The 22566-nt window shown below is 44.6% G+C and overlaps 1 protein-coding gene across 2 annotated transcripts in view; it reads left to right on the top strand.

Moving 5' to 3' along the window:
* The first annotated feature begins 359 nt into the window (after positions 1-359).
* The window catches only part of LOC117752669 (zinc finger MIZ domain-containing protein 1-like), a 112394-nt gene continuing 90187 nt past the window's right edge, over positions 360-22566 (top strand). For both annotated transcript variants that reach the window (XM_034570215.1, XM_034570214.1), the window contains exon 1: positions 360-568. The gene's annotated coding sequence lies outside the window, so the exon portion shown is untranslated. The remainder of the gene's footprint in view (positions 569-22566) is intronic.

Here is a 22566-nt window from a genome sequence, read left to right as displayed (position 1 = left end):
AATACTAGTTTCCCATAATTGGCCTTTTAAGTACAGATTCGATTTCATTTCAAATGCCAATAAACAACAATTAGCTATAAGCTGTTTCTCTAATGAGCCTCAACCAATGAATACAAAATTCGCGGAATGCTTCAGCTCCCACTGAAACATGTGGAGCTCCATGTTAATAATATGTGTTTCCTATTGTTTGTCACACACATACAGATGCATGTAGAAACACCGTGTCTGGAGCAGATGGCCGCTGAGCCGGAGCTGGAGCTGCGGGCACCGGGGACCGTCCCGGCTCCGCTCCGGGCTCTCCGGCTCTCCGGCTCTCCGGCTCCCCCCCCCCGCCGCTCCGCCTCCGCCCGGAACTCCGCGACACGTTTTGCGTGCAGCCGCGGAGCACGGGTCCCTCCGGTAATAGAATAGCCGATGAAATTTGACACTTCAACTTACTGCGACTCTATTCACCGACTCAGCCGCTGACGTGCAGCCCATTCCCGGTCAGTGGCCGTGAGGGGGGAACGAGATTTAACCGACACGAGAGGCGAACACTAACCGAGGACTTTCTCCGCGTGAGGAACCGGTGAGTAGCCGCAAACTTAACCGTCGCTCGCTCCCGGTCGCTGCCGCTGCGAGGCTCCTCGGTCTCTCGCTGGAGGTTTTTTTGTTTTGTTTGTGTGTTTGTTTCCACTTTGGCTCTGATTGTTTCTCGATATTTGAGCGGCCGCTGGAAGAGGCAGCGGGGAGCGGGTCGGAGCCCGCACCGACCAGCGAGCGGGCGGGCGGTGGAGGTTTGTAAACCCACCGTCGGGGTTGAACCGGCGGGGCTGCTGCTGCCGCCTCTGCCGCCGCCGCAGCCGCCGAGGAGCAGGTTGTGCATTTCGGTGGTAACAGATGCCGCGTTGATCTCTCCAGCGTCGGCGCTTGTGTGCGTTTTGCAGGATGAACCATGCCTGCGTGTTTCTGTGCATGTGTGTGTGTGTGTATGTGTGTTTAATCCTCTGGTGTGCACATGGTTGTGTGTCCGGTGCGTCTGCAGAACAACTGTGCATCTGCATCCACCGCAGCGCGCTCACCCTCCATTCACGTCCCTGCTGAAACGTGTGTTTGTGAACTTCAACACCAGCACATGTGCACAGCATCACACACACCCATGGCTGGAGTGATGCTGCTGCTGCTGTGGGTCACTCCTGCTTTGGTAAAGTTGACTCCCCCAAAATTCCTGCTGTCTGAACATTATGGAGCCAGTTGGGGCTTTTTTTTGGGGGGGGGGACTCAGATATTGAGCTCCTTTCTCTACATCTGTGCAGGAAGCAGAAATCATGGCCAAGTGGAAAAAGTAACCCTGCTTGCCTGATCTGCTTCCTAACCATTGTCACGAATGGAGAGTGAGAGAGAGAGAGAGGGGGGGGTGTTTCTCCCATATGTGCATGCACTTCATTTCAGTGTATCGAAAAATCCCCCCCCATTTGGGAGCATCGAGCATGCACACCAGCGTGCAGATGTTTCTTGTCTCGTTCTGGTGAGATGTCAGGGAGAGCTCCTCCTGTTTTTGTTATGTTGCTGAGAAAAGTTCATTCTCCTCGTGTTCTCCTTCTTAGCAGCAGCAGCAGCATCATCATCATCATCATCATCATCCCGATCATCAGAATCTGGACCCAGCTTCTGAGGCTCCATGAGAAACCCGTGTGGCGATAGCAGCTATATTGAGCAGGCCGGGTTTGCTTGTTTACATTTCTGTCATATAATCCAGGGGTCTGGTTTGGTTTAATAGCCGCAGTCTGCAGACGTCTGAGCTGACGGGGCTCCCACATCAACTGGATTTAAAACTTTCACGCGCAGAATGGGAGATGTGGTCAAACTAGGGGGCTGCCATCTTTATTCACAGGCTCCCCCCCTGGATTGCACGAGTGTTTAAAAGCTGATTTTAGCCCTTCAAACTTCCAGTGGCTTCACAGATGAGGGTGGTGTCAGACAGAGGAGGAGGTTTTCCGTCCCGTCCCCTCCCCTCCCAGTCACCCCATCGCAGAGGGGCCCCAGGTTGGGCTCCTGAATAACCATGGGGCAGACCCCACCAGGCTGACCTTCTTCTATTCAAGTCGAGGATGTTGAAACACCAGCCGTCAAACAAAAGACACATTGAAACAGAGATCTGCAACCCAGCACGTGTGTCTGGGGGCTGAAGTAGACCATTTATTAACTCTGGGTTTCCTACTGACCAGTGAAAGGAACCAGCGCATAGTGGGACAGAACAAAACTGTAAAAGGACATTCAGCTGCTTCTCACTCACAAAACCTCAAAAACAATACAGAAAATTAAATCACACACATCTTTGAGACATAAAACCCTGAAGCAAATTTTTTTTTTTCTAGTTTGGGGTCTGTGCGCATCACTCTGGATTGACAATGGCAACACATTTTTGAAATGTAGCGTCGGGTGGGAGTTTTCGCCCTCGCCTTTCCACCCACCTGACGAGGTGAGAGTAAAGGCAGAAGCTGGAAATGACTGTGCCACATGGGAAATTATTCAACTCTCAGATCAGAGACGACACACGAGGCCTCATTAGCTCCCAGCAGCACTGATGGCCGGCCTGAGAGGAGGCCGCGAGCCGGCGTGCGTCTCCACTGGCTACGCTCGCCTGCTGAAATGTTGTGTGTATCTGCTCCTTTTTGTCTGAGAACAATCCTGAGACATGTGCGGTGTCGTTTTACACCTGATAGCAAGGGAGAAATACTGAAACATGACAGTCCAGTCTGCGTTACAGCGGCTAAACTCAACCCATTCCCAAAGGTTTGCTGACCCGGCCTCGTTCATTTTGTACCAACAATGTGAGTTTAAGCAGCAGGTAAACAGGGCTGTTAGATGGTGTATAATGTCATAATGTTATTGATTCGACTTGGGAATTCCAGTTGCGGCGAGCAGCTCCCGTGTACCGAGAGCTCTCTTAAGCTCACTAACAGGAAAAAGGTTGAGCGAGGGAGCGACTGCTCTTCCTCCGCGGTCAGAGCCTGTGGGAGGTTTGTGTAGGTTTCGCTCAAGGTCCTTTTCTGTGTTGTCTTTGCCCGACAGATAAACTCCTGGGATGAATCACCGCACTGGTATGGCTATTTTCAATGAGTAAAGGGGAACGACGCGGCGTGGGGGCCAAGCGGGCAAGCTCTGGGTGCAGAAAGTGTGTCACTGGGCTGTTGTAGCCGCTTAATCGTGCAGGTTTACTTAGGTGTCAAACAGCCCTTCATTTTTATTCATCCTGTTATTACGGTGCTCGTGTGCAATTATAACACTGTTAATCTTGATTGTGCGGCACCTCTGGCAGTGACATTGTGCTGAAAGTACATTTATTCCAACACTTGGATTACCTTTAGTGCTACTTTACACCAACTTCAGAGAAACACCCTATGATAATTTTACAAAATAAGTTGTGTTGTTATAGATTAAACAAGTCTTTTTCAAACTTTGACTTGTGAAGAAGCAGAAAATCAGTTGTAACGTCTAATCAGTTATCAAACATAATCAAGAAAAAGGTGGAGAATCTCAAAAAAGCTTTTTTGGTTCTGTCACAGTTCAAGTTGATGATCGTACCGGTCCACTAGACTTTGTAGTGATTGCTACTTGTGACAATGACTCTTAAGTGTACTTGTAACCTTTTTTCGATTTTCAACATCACAAGAAGGTCAGAAACTTTACTTTTCAAGTTGCAGCGTTGTGTCAAACATAACACTGAGGAGAACACGCGTCTGTAAAGTGCAGCACTCATACCTATTTGCAACTATGCTGTAGAAAAATACATAACTAACATCAAAGGTAAACACAAAGACGTACACGTCGGTCACCAGATGGGAAATAAAAGACACATCCAGAATCCACATGATAGAGAAATATAACGTAAATAACTAACTGTACATTAAAGTGGCCACTAACATTGAATGAAAGCTGTTACTCTGAAATAGGAGCAAAGACACCCCCCTCCCCCCCAGCATGTGCACAAAAGGTCCTCATGTTTTATTAAATTTGGCAAGTGAACCATTCATAGTGCATCAATTCCCCCCCCCCCCACCCCCCATTTTAACAAAGTAAATATGTCCTTCATCCATGAGGAATAAGGAATGAGTGTAAAATCAGACGCCTGATTAATAAGGTCACAAACGCTTCTAAGTCTGCCTTTTATTTTGGAAGCAGCGGAGTGGGAGGCGGAACCCTGAACAATGCTGTGATTGCTGTTGGTTTCCAAATCTGAGTTAAAGACTTTCTATCTAATTGGTTTTTAAAGAAGGGCCATGACCAAAACACATGGAGGTGGGCAGCAGGGGCTTCTCCTCCACGTCAGGTCAAAGGTTACCTTGTAGTTTCACAGGAGTGATCATGATTTCTCATACTGTGTTAGATTCTGCTGCCAATATGTCTGTATTTGACCTGTGATGTGATATTTGGTATCAGTTTAATTCCGGTAAGGCGTCCAAACATTCCTCTCGCCTCTCTGAATAACAAAATAAGAGAATCTGTGTTATCCTGCATTCCTCATGTGTGTGTTTGTGGTGATTTGTGACGCTCCACCTCGGTGACACCGAGCTGCAGCAACGCAGCCTGGGCAGAAGTCCACGGAACATTTTTTTAATATTTTTTATGATCGGGGGAAAAAGGTTTGACTGTACCTATCGGCTTAACTGTTGACTGTTAATATGAAGCTTCTATTTTCACAACACGGCTCAGGGAAAGGGAATCTGTGTGTGTGTGTGTGTTTGCATTCTTGCAGGAGGGGAGATACACAGCCGAGTGAGGGATGGGAGAGGTGCTGGGAGTGACGCCAGACCACACATCATTTAATCATGTTAGATTGTGCAACCACTTTGTGCATTTTTTTTCGGTTGCGTTGGTGCTCGGAGTTGTTGCTGCACAAGCTGTGCCCGTAAAGAGGGCTTGACGGCAGGGGGAAGCCGGGATGACAGTTTTAATGGAGTGAAGAGAAATCACATATTTAGATTTTTTTCCCCTTCAAATTGTGGATTAGATTCAGTTTTACGACCATAATATGACAATAAAAGTCAGATTTTAGCTTCGCCTGCACCTTGCGGTACGTGCGGAGAAATCTGAAGCAATAACATTAGCGACCACTTAAAAGTTGAGTGTGTGTGGAAGGACGGCCATTGTGCATATTAGCATTGGATTTGAACGTGTCCTTTTGGCTTAATCCCACTGTTGACTCGCCTGCTAAGTACTGAGCATGTTATTTTTGCTCTTTTTAGGGAGCCCCTCTCTGCATAATCTCACTTAATCTAATCCATCCCGCTTTATAATAGACTGGGAATGATGTGACTTTATAGAAAAAGCTTTAGTGTAGATCCATACTAAACAGACTGGTGTGCCGCTCGCTTTCCCCAACCCCTCTGGCAAAGCTCTTGTGAAAATGCAAGTGACCTCTGCGCCCCTTGTTAGTCTGAACAATAGGCCGGCCTCCTGTTACAGCTGCAGCCGTGCTGGAGGGGAAGTTAGCCGGAACACAAAATACACATCTTGTGATTAATGGGCCTAAATACTATATTTCTGAATTGTTCCCATGCCTACTTGGCACACAAGGAAAATCCCCGCTGTATTTTTTTTTTGAATATCATTTGTGTGCAGGATTTCTGCAGATTATTTTCTCAAATAGTCGATTATTTGTTTTGTCTATAACACATCCAAAAATAGTGGGAAAAGCCCATTTTGATTCACCTCATCCCCAAGTGACGTCTTCATCCATCTTTAAACTAATTATATTCAGTTTATGATAATGTATGACAAAGAAAATCCCCAACTCGTTACATCTAAGAAGCGGATATTTGCTTAAAAATTACTTAAATAATCGACTGATTCACGAAACAGCTGCCGATTAGTTTTCTGATGATTCACTAATCAATTAATTGACTAATTGGTTTATCAATTAGTGAAGCTCTAGCAGAATTTGTTGCTAGAGCTCAAAGTGACAGGTGACTTGTAGATATGGACGGCATGAAAGCTAAAAACCACATCCTTAAACCTCTTCAGAAAATGAACTGATCATATTGAACATTGATTAATTATTAATTACTAAAAAACAATTTCAAATATTCTATCATTTCATTGTCGATCTGAATGTCTTTGGCCTTTGAATTATTGATCGTGCATTGATTGAATTTGTTTTTTGATTGTTATTCGCGGTGTTAACATCCACTGCTGTGTGTGCATGATGTGTGAAATTGAAGTCCTGTCACTGCAGATAAAATGCAATTAAGAATCTTCTTTAATATTGCAGTTCACATGTCTGTGGTCGTGAGCAGCGTTAGAGAGTCGAACAGGCGAGTTAGTGAGCTACACGATAGCTGTGAGGGGAAGAAAAAAAAAAAAAATCACATTCAATCTGTGAGTCTTAAACCCACGATGGATATAATTAGAGCTTTTGAGGCCCCCAGCAATCGCAGGCTCATGCATGTTGAATGTGACATGCTGTGAAAAACATACGCAGATGATGTCACAGCGCAGCACTGCAGTGTTAAGTGTAAATGAAAGGCTCTGAATCATGGATAACATCTGGCTTCTCCGAAGTCTCAGCTTCTATAAATTAAACAGGGTCCGACCAAGGAATCCTGAAGTGTTGTCAAATGGTGCAGCAGGAGATAGTGTTGCGCCGCCGACGCGTTTCCCTCTTAAATTTCAGGGCAGACGGAGAAACTGGCAGCTGCTCTCGAAAATTTGAAAATGTCAAAATGTCCCAAGAGGTGTAATGTCACAATAAATAAAAATATTTTAAAAAAGGGCGCGTAAAAGACTGAGCGGCTCTGCTGAAGTATCACAGTGTCGACCCTGGAGGGGTGTCTTTTTTTTTTTTTTTAGGAGAGAGGTCCACACCTCTGATGAGTAATGAAGGTGATTCTGAGCAAGTGGTGGAATTACATTCAACGGGGGGGGGGGTTAAGTGTGATTTACTAATACACAGGGATGGTCTCCCCCCCCCCCGTTCTCTGAAAGAAAAGGTCTGAGGGTAATCTCTCTCTCTCCCCAGATACACCCTCCTTTTTCTTTTTTTTTACCCTCCCTTGTCACTCTCGCACCCCAAACACAAACGCTAGACGCTTTCAAGTTTGTTATCAAGATGTACAACACGAGGAGGTAAGATCCCTGACATGACGCGTGCCGTTTCTCATTCCTCTGATGCTGTACTTTGACACACCAGAGGTTGTTTAAATATTGTTTTGCATTTCACCTGCTTTCCTTTGCATATGTGTAGAAGCCTGAGCTGACCCACGGTAAAGAGGGCATGCTGGGTGCTTGCGCAGGATTCACACGCATGTGTTGGAGGCTTCAACCGAAACACTGCTCGTTGACTTTAAATGGGGTGACGTCGTGCGTCGCAGAACTGCATTGTGGTTCCGTTGCGTTGTGTTGTGTACGGCCAATGAAATCATGTTTAAATCAACACTCAAGTGAGGCACTCGCCAATCAAATCACGATAATACGCATGTGGATTTTATTTCCTGTGTGTTTCTCTTTAGCGTTGTAATGATAGCAAGTTAGCATGGCACGCTAACATGAAAGCCAGCTGTGTTGTATGTTGATAACACAACGCATATGTGGGAGTCCAATGTCCAATCCAGGCTTTGATTTTGAGTCATAGCTCATTTGTTTAAAATACCTTTTTATTCATTGCATCCTTTTACAGCATTCAGCTTTTGTTTCTGTTTTTATATGAATGATTATTCGGTTGCTTTGAGTTTTGCACAGTTCAGGTTAATCAAACAAATCTTCTTGAAGACGCCACCCTGGACCCTGGGGATTGCTGCCATTTGCCAGTTAATACATTAGATTCCGGGCGACATGGAGCCAGCTGTGTTGTTACAATTGGTGAAATATCTTGTTCTCAACTCTGAAACTCCGGGGAACAATTACAAAACTCACTCTAGAACTGTGACGAGAGCTGTAACAGGGAAACAAAATCCCAACTCTCCTCTAAACAACAGCACTGGTTAATTTCAAGGAAAGCTGCAGGATCCTGTTGTTTCTACAGCAGCTTCTGGTTTGGCAAAACACGAGCCTGCTGAGGGAGGATTACACGACTGCAACTAATGATTACTTTTATAGTCTATCATCTGCTATTCGATTACATCATTGAAGAACATCGTCTATGAAATGTCACAAGTTCTCAGAGCCCGAGGTGATAACTTCACATTGCTGGTTTTGTCCGAATCTAAAAAATATCAAATATGACATAACGAAGCTGGAGCCGACCTCTCATGTGTTGATAAAGGCCGATTTTCCAACGGAGCTTAAACAGTAAAGCTAATTTCAGCTGAATTGGTCTCTTTTGGGTCAGATGGCCCTTATTTTTCCTCCATCGGTTGCTTCGAGCAGGACGACTGCTGTAACCGATGATGACTTGCAGACAGCAGCAACACCACACCCAGCGCCTGTGTGTCAGCTTACACTGTACCCTCATTCTAACACGGTGTCTGTGTGCGGTCGGTTACCCAGGTGCAAGGCATGCATCATAGAGCCGAGCTGATACACTGACGTGACAGCTGTGGGCAGTGAAAGGAGAACACAAGAGAAGTCTCGGCACTGAACGAGGTGGAATACATTAACCCTCAGCGTCCGACCGATTCGTCTTGGATCAAAACTTGCACCCTTACTGTTCCGCTGCTTACTTTTTCCGGTGATAGAAATATTTTTTGTCCATTCTCGATAATGTCCGGAATTCCACTTGGGGTTACAACTACAGGTCTTGCTTTATTTGTCATGTTTTCACCCCTATCCATTGGTTTGGCTGTTTGTCCGCAGGATTACGCAAAAACCACTGAATGGATTTCCATGAAACTTGGTGAAAAGATGGGAAATGTGTTAAAAAATAACCCATTACATTTTGGCGCTGATAAAGATAAAGGGGCAGATTTCTTTGCTCTTTCTTTATCATTGAGAGATGGGGCATTTTGGGGACATCTTCACCGATTTTTCCAGGGAATGTATCTTGAAGTAGACATTTCATGGTGCAGTTTTGCCAAAAAGTAAATAAATACAGACTTCCTGTTTAGATCACCCAAAGCAAGATGGGAACTGTAGGGGCCAAAATGAGCATATGCTTTAAAAATGGAAATAAGAACAGAACAATCAAGAGGAATGATTTAAAAAAACCTTGAAAATCAAATATTACAAATAGTATGTAGGCATAGAACTTCCAATCAACATGACAAGTGTGCCTGATCATTTTAAACCCTATTGAGATGTCAAATGAGGACATTTCTGAGCAGCCTTACTTATTCTGAACACACTGTAAGACACCTCCAGGAACAAAATACAGTGCCAAGCACACATAAGCCTGGAAATTAAACAGGCAAGTGTTGAAAAGATTAATAACTTGGCACTGGTGAATGTTTCTCTGAATGACCTGAGAAATCGGGACATGAAATATGCGGTTATGTATCTGCACAGCATGTAAGTGTCCAAAAATATGGCTTGTAGCCACGTGCGCCGCTATCCCAGTGGCGACTTTAAATAACTCTTCTGTAAACACATCCTGTCTGTTTCCTTATTTCCCCTCGTCCACTCGCTGGCGGGTCGCGTCCCACTTTGGGGAAACAAACTGTTGCCTTAGCAGAGACAGCAAAAATAGTTTCACACACTAATAGCAGCAGCAACAACAACAACAACTACTAGTGCTGATGATGCTAATTAATTGGGCAGCGTTATCTGGATGTAAACACGCAGAGGGAGACATGCAGACACACTTCACACTCCTATTTATAGGGGCAGATTGCATAAGCTCTTTTCAAACAACAGGGTGTTCTCATTTTGTCAGTATCAAGCAGAGAAAAGCTGTAACTCGCCACATTATTTTTATACACACTGTACACTTGCACCCCTGCTCCTTCTTGGCAAACCGTGTGTGGCCCAACGGGCTCAGTGGCTCACAAAAATGTCGACGGCAGACGCTATTTTTGACCATCTGCTCTAAAAGCAGGGCATGTTTGAGTCACAGTCGCCGTGGTGCGAGGCTGTGCCCGTGATGTGCCTGGCATGTGGAGAGAGAGAGGGAGGAAGGGAGAGGGTGATGGCTCACCCGAGGGCCCAGCATCCTTCGTGTCACCACGTGCGGCTGGTTTCACTAATGTGTGTTACATTAGCATGAAGGCTGATGGAGGGGTGAGGGGGGGGGGGGGGGGGGCAGAGGGGAGGTACAGGGGCCAGATCCTCCACATCTTGGACGAAGAACAAGAGGGAAAATATCCCTGTGCTTGACTCATGGTGTAAACATCGTCAGCGAGATGAAATAGTGTGAGGTCAGAAATGTCTCAACAACAAAAGTGCCTGTGCCTCACTCCATCTCTCTCTCTCTCTCGCTCTCTCTCTCTCTCTCTCTCTATCTCTCTCTCTTGTGTGTGTGTTATTTGTGAGGTAGGAATGTGAAACCTAATCTGGGTTGGCTGGGGGGTGGTGGTATAGTGGGTCTCTTTAGAAGAATTACCCCTATGTGTTGCCACTTCTCGCATAGTTTATGACTTTGCTCGGGACAAAGACTCTCGCCGCTCCACAACTTTCTCGACATCTTTCATATTTTCAAAATTTAAATATATATATTTTCAAAAATCTGCGAGTGCACTAAATCAATTTCAACCAGTTTTCTTCTATGTAATATATTTTTTTCTTCTTGATTTTATTAAACAAACAGAAACACAAAACACACATTTTATAGGATCCTTTCAGTTAGGCAAAATAATTTTCTCTATTTTCAAGTTATGTTGCTAATACTTTTTATTTAAAGGCTCCATCCTCAAAAACGTCTCTCTAATCTTTGCTTACAGCTGTTTTCTTTGAGAATCAACCCTCACAGTTGCTCTGTGCTTTTGCTTGACCTTTGGTGTCTGAGGTCAAATGTCACTTCTAGGTTTTTATCAACAAGAATCACCTTAAATTCAGAAAACACACCTGTTACAGAGACCTTAGTACTTCACACACTGGCAAGTCCACGATGTGTTGCTGTTGTTTTTATTAATTATATACTTTATATTTTTGGCGGGCATCAGCTGATCTTGAGGAGCAAATTGAAGGAGCGAATCACCGGAGGCCTTGTATCCTGCGTCGTCTTTGTGCGGCGGCGACAGACACTTCCTTAAGAGGAGGGAGGTGGAGAAGATGGTGTGAGCTGTAATTATATTTATGTTGCGCCCCATTCAATCTGTCACAGTAAATTTTGCCTGACTTGTCATATTGCAAATCATTACAGCGGATTAAATGCCGGTTATGAACTCAAAGGGGCCGGGGAGAAGGCTTCCCTTTTGAACAGCCGTATTTGTTTGTTTTTTGACGAGCTGTAGTTGTGATGATATTAGCCCGTACAGCGTTTCCTGGATGTTTTCAATAAATTTTAATTGGGATGAGAAACGGGTAATGTCACTGGCGTTCGCTTTGAAGGAAAACCCCCTTTTCAAAAGAGCGGGCAGCCTTCCAAGAGTGGAAGAATGCCTGTGAAAGCCTTCATGTCTCGCAAGCCGTCCTCCACCTTTTGTTTTCTCGCTTGTCGGGGATCAAACGCGGGCGATGAGCAGCGATGGAAAGTTTCTGGCGACTGGCTTCTTTAAAAAAAAAAAAAAATCCCTTTGAATCATCTCAATCAGCTGCCCGGTGCTGAAGCAGGAGAGACGCGCGGTGGCTGATGAAAAAAGAATCGATCGCCTCTCACACACTTGCTGTCCAAAGCACCGCTCAGCTGACATGTTGTTATCCACAAATGTCCTGATTATTAATTCAGCCCCTGATTTGTTAGTGAGCGGCATGAATCGCAATTTGCTAAAAAGATTATTTGAGTGAATGAACAAATGGCACTTCCACATGCTCTCAGTCAACAACGACCCTATTGTGATTTTTTTCAGCACGTGAATAAACTTATGGCGGCGAGTTGTCGTACATGCGTTCCGCCACCTTGAGCACAGACACTGAGCCACTCGTGTCGGAGCAGTTGCTTCATTTGTCTACAAAATCACTTGTTTGGAGAAGCCCCTGAATGTTGTATCCCGCGATTTGTATGCGGATCACATCAGCCCAAATAAAGCCGGGCAAAATTTCCCTAATGTTCACTGCAGCGAAATCACATTTCAGCCTTATTTATGCTACTGTCTACACCTGCAGACATCACTTCACCCTTAATCTTTTATAGACACTCTAACTCGCTATATATTATGGATTTTAACACGCCACAAGCTCTAAAAGGGGGAAAAGAATGAATTATTTGTGTCATTACTTTTGCTCCTGATAGGAAATGTTTTGCATAATAAACAGCCAAGACAACAAGTGAAAAATTAATGAGCAATATTTTTCAAAGATATAGTTTATGTTGCATGCCGTGTGATGTTTGCTGATGACTTAAGGAGGAAAAACGGAAACACTTTTCTCCTTGGGATGATTGTCAAGCATCAAATTTCATAATGTCCCTGTTCAGCTGCTGAGTATTTGTTTCCATTAATCTCTGCAGTTTGTCGTGTTAATTTACTCGCCGCCGTCTGGAAAATTTAAGAACAATGAGGATGAGAGGCGAAGGATCGTTTCGGCGGAGATGAGTTATAGTCTCCACTTTGCTGAACTCCCAGAGCTTCTTTTATTTTAATATTTAGCTACTGCCAGATAAAATCAAAAAGTTTCTCATTTTCTGTGAAGCTCAGAGAAAGAGAGTGGGAGAGAAGGAGAAACTGCTCCATGGGTGAAAGCCCTCAAACATGAATATTTAATGGTTGCATTTTAACCGGAGTCATAAAATTGGAGAGGATGTGGCTGAAAAGAGAGCAGTGAGGAGAGCGCAAAGTAGGCTACATTGTTTCTTTAAAGTCTTGAGCTGGATGCCTGAATGTCATGTAATTCCTCCTTCTTCTTCGGGCTGCACACGAATCAAATATGTGGATTGTGTGCGTCTGGATAATTTAATGCTCTGGCCATGTCTAGCAATGTGTCGCGGCCCATTTTTGCAAGGTAAGCAGCTTGTTCTACAGCGGGATGAAGAAATCTTGGACTTTAAGGGGCAAAACTGAAAATGGTTCATTTTGACACTTCCTCAATGTGCACTCAGAAAAAAAAAAGGGGATTTGATTCACTTAATCCATTTGGCCAGTTGACCAGATTCAGAGGCAGACTCTATTCAATAAACATCCATTTCAGCTTAATGGAGTTAAAGAAGCAAAAAAAAAAAAAACTTTATATCTGTGGATATTTAATATGCAACCTCTTCTTCTTCTTCTCCTCGTCTCGTTATGCATTTTTAAAATTCTGTTCAGCCCTACGCTGAGCAAGAGTTGCAGCAGACAGACAGTGAGCTGATTGTTAAGTTTGATAAAGCTGTGTGTTTGTGTGTGCCGGGGTTATTTTCGTGTATGTAAGCTTTACTCCACCAAGGTAATCATTTGTCATCCAATATTGAATCAAGTTAAATGGACTCGTAAATTGCAATCACTTAACTCGGCCCTACTGTTACGTTTAATATTGCTTTGTGGAAAAGGTCAGCTGGCAGTGGATCAGGTTCCAGCCACACAGATAATTCAGCTGCTTTTTATGGGTGTTTTTTATATAAAACCGAAAATCTGCCAGGCGCAGTGACTGTACAGTATTTAATCCAGCATCGCAGCAGCAGCAAAGGAAACGCAGCGGCTACTGTTTATGTTTTCTAACCTTAGATATGCTTAATGCAGTGTTTAAAGTGTGTGTGTGGTTGGCAGGTTGCAGATAAACCACAGCGGATGCCCTTAAGGGAAACACAATAAAAGGCTTTCCCCACTGAAAGGTCCAAAGTGCAGTTGTCCACTCTGCACAGCAACAATGGAGCGGTTGTGCAAACGGAGCCATCAGCGGCGCTGGCACGCCTGGCACACCAGCTTATCAGGAGGCAGGGGGGGGTAATGACTGGGGTAAGAGGAGGTTAGAGTGCATGTGTGGGTGTGTGTGTGTGGCTTTTTAGTGGCACACAACCTCAGTTCATTTAGGGGCTGCAGAGACACAGCTGGGTGGTGCAATAAGGACAGGCCCGTTGTGTTCCCACTTTACCAACAACTCTGTTTAATATATGTATTTACACCAGCGTTACCCATAGAAATGATTAAATCCATGGCGGTAACGGGGGTGCACATGCACACGCACAAAGGTCACTCTCACATGCAATAGATTCCGAGTGACAGGTACACAGACTAAAGAGTGAAAGATAAATTCTCACATGAGAGAGGGAACTTCATTGCATGCCGCTCGCACAACTGCAGCTGAAACTATGAAGTCTGACTGTGTGGATGGTAAAAACATAATTCACCATATAGCGCAACCACCATAAATCATTACATTTGAGAAGCTGGAACCACAAAATGGTTGAAATGGTTATTTAGTTACATTTAGCAGAAAAAGGGACTGCTGGAGCACTAATCCCACATGAACATGACATAAAGTCTGAGGTAAACAATACCAGAGGGTTGGTTGTAGATCAGCAGAGTAATACTGAAGTGACCAGTTGAATAACCAGCAAGGATTCTCATACTCGATTCATTACTAAATAGATTTTTTGCCCAAAAGTGCTAAACCTGGCTTAAGCTTAAGGTTTAAAGAATGAGCTGCATGAGAGGGGTGCATGAGGAGCCTTGGCTTAGATATGCGCTGTCAGAACATCATTGTAGTTTGTCCTTTTTCTGTCAGCAATCAATGGAAAGTACTTGCTAGTTACAGCCCTAATAAGAAATATCTCTCCTCACCTGGAATAATACTGAGCAGATGTTAAAGGGCTATAACTGGATACGCAGCGAGAGGACTATCAAAGTGTCAATATTTACATTACGTAGCCCATCTCGGTCACACATTTACTACTCTCTGCTTTTTGGTGTTAAAAAAAACAACTGCGCATGCAAAACCAAATGTTTGTCTCTCGCGTCGCAGCGACACTGATTTTAAGCAGAAACAGTTTGTCGGTGGCAGATTTTCCGTTTCTCTTATTCCTCTGAGCCGTTTGACGTGTTGGAGGAATGTGTTGCGCGCTCAGAGAGTTTACTCACTTGCGAGATAGTCTGTAGTGCTTTCACAACATTTCCTTTGGGACACAACACTTCGGGGGGGGGGGGGGGAGTCTCAAGGTGCCTGTGTTAGGCTTTAGATGTGACTCAGGGTTGGTAAATATTTAGAGAGCAAACATTTTGATACCAGCAGGGATTATAGTTGAGGGAAACATGTTTTTCTAAGAATGTAAATGTCAGCATATTGCAAGGCGTAATGCTACAATTTCCATTTTTCTGCCAGACTCTCAGAAAAAAAATACCCAGCAGTTTAGTAACTCAAATCCCACAGAGGAAATCCAGTCCAGCTCATTTTGATGTAGCTCGCCCACTAAACCTCATTCTCTTTGTTCAGAAAGCGTCCGATTCATCAGCGGGGACTGTTGCCGCCCACAAACAAACCGGCAGATTTGTTCTGCTGCTTCACCTTGTTGGCTTTGTAGAGGGAAGGTGCCAAAGGTGGATGTTAAACATGTCAAGTGCTATCTGCCTCATTTACTTGGTCACTGAATATTCATGGGCCCTGATACTGGTGTCAGCCTTCAACCAGCCGTGCGGCAGAGAACCAGCGGCAGCAGCCTCAGACGAGGTTGACCCCTCCGACACGCAGCTCCACCCCTGTCCGTGTCGTCCCAGAGATCCTCTCTCTCGTCACCTTTACGTTTGTTTTCAGATGAAGTGGTGGTTCCCCCCCGGTGCTGACAATTGTTTCCGGTTACAATTTGCGTGGCATGAGAAGGGTGCTGTGCGGCTCTGTGCTCCGAGGAGTTCGGGGACGAATCATTGAGGGCACCCCGCGACGAGGAGAAGGGAGGGGGGGGGGACACACTGGGTATAACCTCCTTTTTCTGCATTCATGCTTTTACTCTCCCCCCCCCCCCCCCCCCCCCCCCCCCCCCCCCCCCCCCCCCCCCCCCCCCCCCCCCCCCCGACACCTCCGGGGATGCGCTCTGACCTCTGCAGGGATCTCACTCCCTCCTCACTTGCACTCCTCGGTTTCCTCACCGCAACCAGGGAAGCAAACCGAATTCCTTGTGTGGCGCGAGAGCTTTTCGGGAGGCCCCCGTCGCAGCTCGGCCCAGTCTAGACTGCCGTGACTGTAGTTTGGCAGCGCCGGCGAGTTGTGGTGTGGGGTCGGATTCACTTAGTGTGGCAGCAGAGATTGCAGTGGTTGTCTCATTAAATATATGTTTCCTGTGTTAACATGAAAAGCTCATGCTCTTTGTTGTTGCTCGCCCCGGATGAAAGACACCCTCTACAGGCTGTGCTCTGTCAGCGCCTCACACTGTCAACACGGTTAATGCTGTAGATTAATAATTCGCAGGGTGATGAAATGAGATCGGCCAGAAGAAGGATTCAGGTCCTTTAAGTTAAAGACAACAAAAAATACAATACCTGATGAAAAATCCTATAAGATCTGCATTCAAAACTTTACATGGGTCCAGTGGTAGAATGTAATCCAGTATATTTAATCAAGTACTGTACTTAAATATAAATTTAAGGCACTTGTACTTGACTGGAGTTTTATTTTTACCTACTAGTTTATAGTTACACATCCCTACAGAGGGAATTTTTTTTAGCTTGGTTAACTTTACAAATTAAGCTTTTACAGACAATAGATACAAAATGAAGAGTTTGTAATACATGTTACTAAAATATCTAACACAAGACACAAAGGAAGTACAGTGAATATACTAAGTAGTTGCAATGTAAAAAATAAAAGATTGCTAACTGGCTCCACCTTAACAACACCTGCAACAGTACGATGCTGATGCTTGAGTACTTTTATTTTTTTTAAATATAGTTACCTTTTCTGATTATACACACAAGGGCTGGGTGATATGGGCAAAAATTATATCAAGATAAAAACGCTGTGAATAAAACACTGACATAATAGCTTGTTAGCAAGTTAGCTAATGCTTCTATCCATCTGAGGAAGTTGATCATTTACTCTCCATGTTGCTCATGTTTGGTCTCCACCTCCTGAGGGATGTATCTCTCTCTTTATCTGCTAAATCTAAAATAGGAATCATGTATGAAACATGTATTAAATATGAATAAATACATTTTTTGAACTCACAAAGTATTTATGAAGTATGTTTTATATACAATTTTGAGCGCTGTGCCTAAGTAGATTAAATTTATAGTTGTATAAACCTACTTGTTTGCTATAAACCTTTGTATATATGAGAGGAGGAGAAGATGTAGCTCGAGTGCAGCCTCTAAATTCTGATACACGAGACTCTGGCTGCAGCAGAGGGAATTTCATCTCCTGTCATCTCGCTGTTGATTAGTATTGATTGGTCGGGCTGAATTGGCCTCTTGAATGCACGTTACATCAAATAATCCCTCATTCTAGTTTCCCAAACCCATTGTGAGTGCTGGAGAACGATTGCATCAGTGGCTTTCCGCGAGCTTAAACATTTCCTGCGGGGGTCAGAAAAAACGAGTTTTCTAGCCCCAGTGTTTTACCTCTTAATGAGACTGGGGGAAAGTTGACCTACTGAGTAATTGTGACAAACATAGCCGAGGGGGAGCTGAGCGTTGCCCTGCCCCCTTTTTCACTGTGGCGGTTTAAAAAAAAAAGAAAGAACTCACTGCACCTGTGGTTTGTATCGACATGAATCTTTTCCCTGACAAAACCAGGAATTCACTGCAGCTTGGAAGAGTCTCCCCGCAGTGCACGGGTGACACGGTCCTCTGTGCCGCTGCCGCCGCCGCCGCCGGTTGGCTCTGATGGCGGCAGCTTGAGTGTAATGATGAAATGGAAAAGTTCCAGCGCAGTGAACACTTGCACGCACAAGGTAATTGGAGATTGCCGCCGAAGAACTCTGCACGATAGGCTTTCAATTCCACTCCGCGGAGAGACAGACCACAAAGTTTGATTATGTTTGCTGTTAGCCAAGCGCCCGCCGTAGTGGAGCGAAATGGGATCCTGTTCAGACAAGGGTGCGAGGTGGGGAAGTGAGAAAGGCAGCACTGGAAATATTTGAATCTGATTCAATCTCTCGTTTTCCCAACACGAGGGCACGCACAGGAGCAGAAATGGGCTCCGGCATCTTATTCCTGATTTATGAGGCCTGAGTGTCGTGTTTGAAATGACGGACGGGCTTGGGATTGCCCGGGATCCCCACATTAGCGTAGCATTGTTGATCACTTGGAGAGCAGGTGTTTGAGGCTCATGTTCGCCTCATTTAATTACGGAAGGACTTGAGACGGGCGGCTCTTCAGCCACTTCATGTCTGATTTGACACCGGAGGATCGGAGCGCGTTCAATGGAAAGCAGATAAATGATTGATAAGAGAAGCAAAGCCAGTTCAAGTCCTGCTCTGAGGACATAAATAATGAAGGACGCTTTGAGCGCCTCAGTGACATGGGGAAGACACGAGATTTCATCACATCCTGGATTCAGCTCTCTCATTTTATCTTTTTGTATTTTTATCTGTTTTTTGTTATTAATTGTATTTCATTGTTGGTACAAAAAAAACATTTGTTTCGTTTTGAATCTAAAATGTTGTTTTCAGTATTTTACACAATCTGCTCCAGTTGATCTCTGTCTGTTAAATATGAAGTATACAGATACATTTAAAATGGCAGTTTGTCCTTTTTCATTTAGATCAAACTAATTAGATAGAATCAGCTCCAGACAAAGGTGTAATTACTGTTGGATGGAGCGAGACTAGCTGTTTCCCCCCCGTTTCAGGTCTTGGTGCTACGCTAGGCTAACTGTCTGCTTGTTTTAACTTTATATTTAACAGAATGAGAGCATTTGATCATCTTGGAAAGAGAGCAAATAAATGTTTTGTCCCAAAATGTTGAATCAATAATGGTTTTATTATTCTCCCATTCTCTTGTATGGCTAATTTGTTACTAAAGCTATTTGATGAAATTCACATTTTGTAAATACCAGAACGTTGAGTCTCAGACACCACGTGTTCGGCAGCGACTTGTTTCCCTCCACAAGGTTGTGCTCATGGTGACGCTCAAAGTTTGACTGTTCACTTCAGAGTTATGAGTGCCAGAGGTGCCAAAACACATAAAAGCTGTTGGAGGAGGAAAAAGGAAGACGAGGAGATGTGTTTTGGCAGCGGTGTTGCTCTGTGAAGCTGCCTCTCCTGTCTGTAGTGCAGATCCTGCTGCTCTGTGTGTGTCTGTCAGGCTCCATGTCATCCTGCCATTGTTCAGGCTCGAAATCAGCACAGACTCCCATTGTTCTGCACTCAGATCTGCAGCTGCAGCCCACTCTGCCCAGTATCTTTGCACTTTGTCATGTCTGTAAAATAGTGTCATCTCTCAGCGATGATGAGAGGTTGCCACAGTTTCGGATGCGCCTACTGTCTCTTTGTGGTTTTGGAAGTTGCGGCAACATTGAATCCTTCAAACTTGCCATAATTAGTTACCACTTTCATCTCTTCTTTTTGGGCTTGGAAGTGCCACTGTGGCAAAAAACCATTTTCTCGAGCTTTGCCACAGAATGGATGCGCCGGCGTCTCCCCTCCTGCTGTAAACCCTCACAGGCTCTCGACAGTAAAGGAAGACATGCCTCAAAGTGGATCAAAGTAATTCCTCCCTCCCCCCCTGTCTAAATGGAGGAGCATGTTGACATGGTCCCAGTCACAAGCTCGGTCGTTTGTGGAGGAGTGCAGTGGCGGAGGATTCCTCTGGCTCGTTCGGAAAGCATTCTGGCTGGAAAGATGTCCTGACATTTGTTTTCCAAACAGTGGCTTCACGTTAAGGCGCATGGAGGATCTTAGTTTGTCCAGTGGGGTTTTTCTGTCGCACGGGTGGTGCTGATGTAGCCCGACTCCTCTGATGTGAGCTGCCCGTATGAGCTCCTTTCATGTGGTGTTACTTTGTGAGGTACCTAACTAAACACTTTCACTTTGCCGCTCCATCTCTTTAGCCCGGCAAGGCTGTGTGTCCCATTCAAAGGCAGCGCAGCACGGCTCCTCGACAGGCTACAGAATGTAACCTTTACTTCAGAGGGGGAAAAAAATCATTTTCTCCCCACGACATTCACGCCGATGCCACATACACTTCTTGACCCTGGCAATATTTCCCCCCCGCACGCCGCCGCTGTGAAGCGCTTTCACGTTTGTTGTTTGGATGTAGACCGGACTCGCACCCGTGATGAAGGACTAGTTATTTATGGTGTCCAAGGTTGAGAGAAGTGAAAGTCTGATCTTTTTCTCCATAGGCAAAGCTGTGTGAGTGGCAGTCGAAACTTGAAAAAATTCCTGGTTGAAGCAGCGGTGATGAACAGCTTGTTAGAAAACATCTTGTTCTCTGACAGGAGGTCAAATGTGCGAGCCTGTGTACATAGGAATTAGGAAGAGAAGTCAGCGATAACTCCCGGGGAACATTTCACAAGAAACATCTTATCGCAGGGTTTAAAGTTCTGTAGCGCCGCCCGCTGAAGGCGAGCTGCAAGCTTTCATTATAGCTACAACACGTAGCAGTTATTTTTTATTTATGCATCCAGCAGACACGGAGCAACTTGATGAATTTGAGTTGAGTGTTGAGCAATAAGCAAAGTTCGATATTCACAATCTTTTAACTGTTTTTAGCTCGACTCATATACGAAGGACAAATGTGCCTTTTTAACTGTTCATTAGCTTGTTGTTTGCTTTTTCTCTCTGCTGTTTAGTGCAGGCAGCATAAAAGACACGTTTGCATGGAAACCAATATTTCAATATTAACCCAATTAGGATAAAAGTCTGAATAAGACACTACCATGTAAACTGCATTTTCTGATTACCTTCACCCGAATAAGGTCATACTCAAAATTATCAATAATCAAATTAAGACATGTGGAGTATTCTGACCTTAGTCACATTATGTAGACATGTATACACCTTAATCACATTTTAATCTAATTGGACACAGAATTTTGCAACATCGACATGTATGGCAGTTACCACCAGCTTAACGACGGATGACCTGGGTTCAGGTGTTAACAAAATGGAAAAATAAGGAAGAAGAAGAGAACGCCCAAAAGTGTATTTAAAATCAGGCACCAGTAATATTGGACTTTTGACCTAGTGGATGTATAGTGAAGTTATAATCAGACAATGATCTGTAACATGTAAATGGAATATATTCTATTTAGCAACTCATTTAAACATCATAATGAAAATAATGGTCAATAGTCAGACTGGAGTCGTAGATGGTTGGTGGTTGGAGTTCACCCACAGTCTGCCCTTCACACATGCACAACACAGCACGAGGTTTTCTAGACAGGTTTTCCCAACAGCACCAAATCCTCTGCATTCTTCAAGCAAGAGGTGGAGCAGCCGGCTGCAGCAGGCAGAGGCAGGAAGTGACGTATTAACCCCGCTGTGTAGATCACGTGGTTTTCTTGACAACACTCAGACACCGGTGTCGGCCCTTATCACCACAAACTCTTGACACATTCATCAGTGTCCTCTACGTGTATGACACCGCTTTTTCCCCGGGAGATATTTGTTTTCTATTATTGTTTTATTCACGTGTTAAAAGCATCATCAACCCCCCCACACTTGCTGGCGGTGAATCCAGTGGGGGATCCCCTGCTGTGCTCTGCAGCTTATGATATTCTATATGAGTATGTCATATTTGCACAAAGCATATGTGTGTGTTTTGGGTTTTAACACCCTTATAATTCAAGATTGAATTCTACTGATTGAACTCTTAATTGTTCCTCGATTGATGCAGTGTGAGGGAACACATGGCTCTGCTGTCTGTAATTGCCTGTCAGGTTCTGATTATTTTGCCCCAATAAGCCGCCAGACATTCCTCAGCCGGCGTTGGGCTCTGCTATGACACACGAAGAGACCGCAGATGAGAATCACCTGTCTGAGGTGAGCCCGGGGAAGCAGAGCCCATCTTCTCTCAAGGCGGGTTGTCACCGCAGCTATTAAGACTAATAGCAGCAGCCTGTGATAAGCACTGTTAGCTGAATTCATGACCCGAGCGGCCGGCCGCGGCAAGATCATTTCCACTTGTGTGTTTTTCTGCTGATATGTTTAATTTTGATCCTGTCCGGTGCTGTGACATGAGAGGGGGAAAGAGAGAGGGGAATGGAAAGGGAGGGATGGAGCCTTGGGTGAAATATTGATCGGTACAATTCAGTGTGAAAAGCACTGCAGCAACAGAGGTACATTAAACTCTCTCATATGACACAAATAAAGTCCTCTGTGTGGTGATAATGATGAAGCTTGAATCCATCTCTTAACATCACTGATGATGCTCATCAACACCACCGGTGTAAAATTCCCCCAAATTACAGGATGGTTTTTACGTTTTATGGCTCAGGTTCTGAGAAACACTGAGAAACTGAGAATAATTCACACATCCAGCTGTGAAAACCTCACAGGAACTATTTTCAAGTAAAGAAATAGTCCCTCTAGACCCCTTTTTACCCAAATATTTCAGGGAAACACACCTGCCGTGTGGTGAGATCAGCAGGTGCATGCTGGTCCTGGTGTAAACCCTGAAATACTGACGGCAGATCCTTTAGCGTTCACTCGTACCATTAGTGAGGTGTTAACCATCTAGAGCAGATCATGGAGGACTTTGCAGTGCACGAGAC

The sequence above is a fragment of the Hippoglossus hippoglossus genome, chromosome 19 (assembly GCF_009819705.1).
Source record: "Hippoglossus hippoglossus isolate fHipHip1 chromosome 19, fHipHip1.pri, whole genome shotgun sequence".
NCBI classification, from domain to species: Eukaryota; Metazoa; Chordata; class Actinopteri; order Pleuronectiformes; family Pleuronectidae; genus Hippoglossus; species Hippoglossus hippoglossus.
Note: the sequence above shows the minus strand (reverse complement) of the source record. Positions and strands in the feature narration are given on the sequence as shown.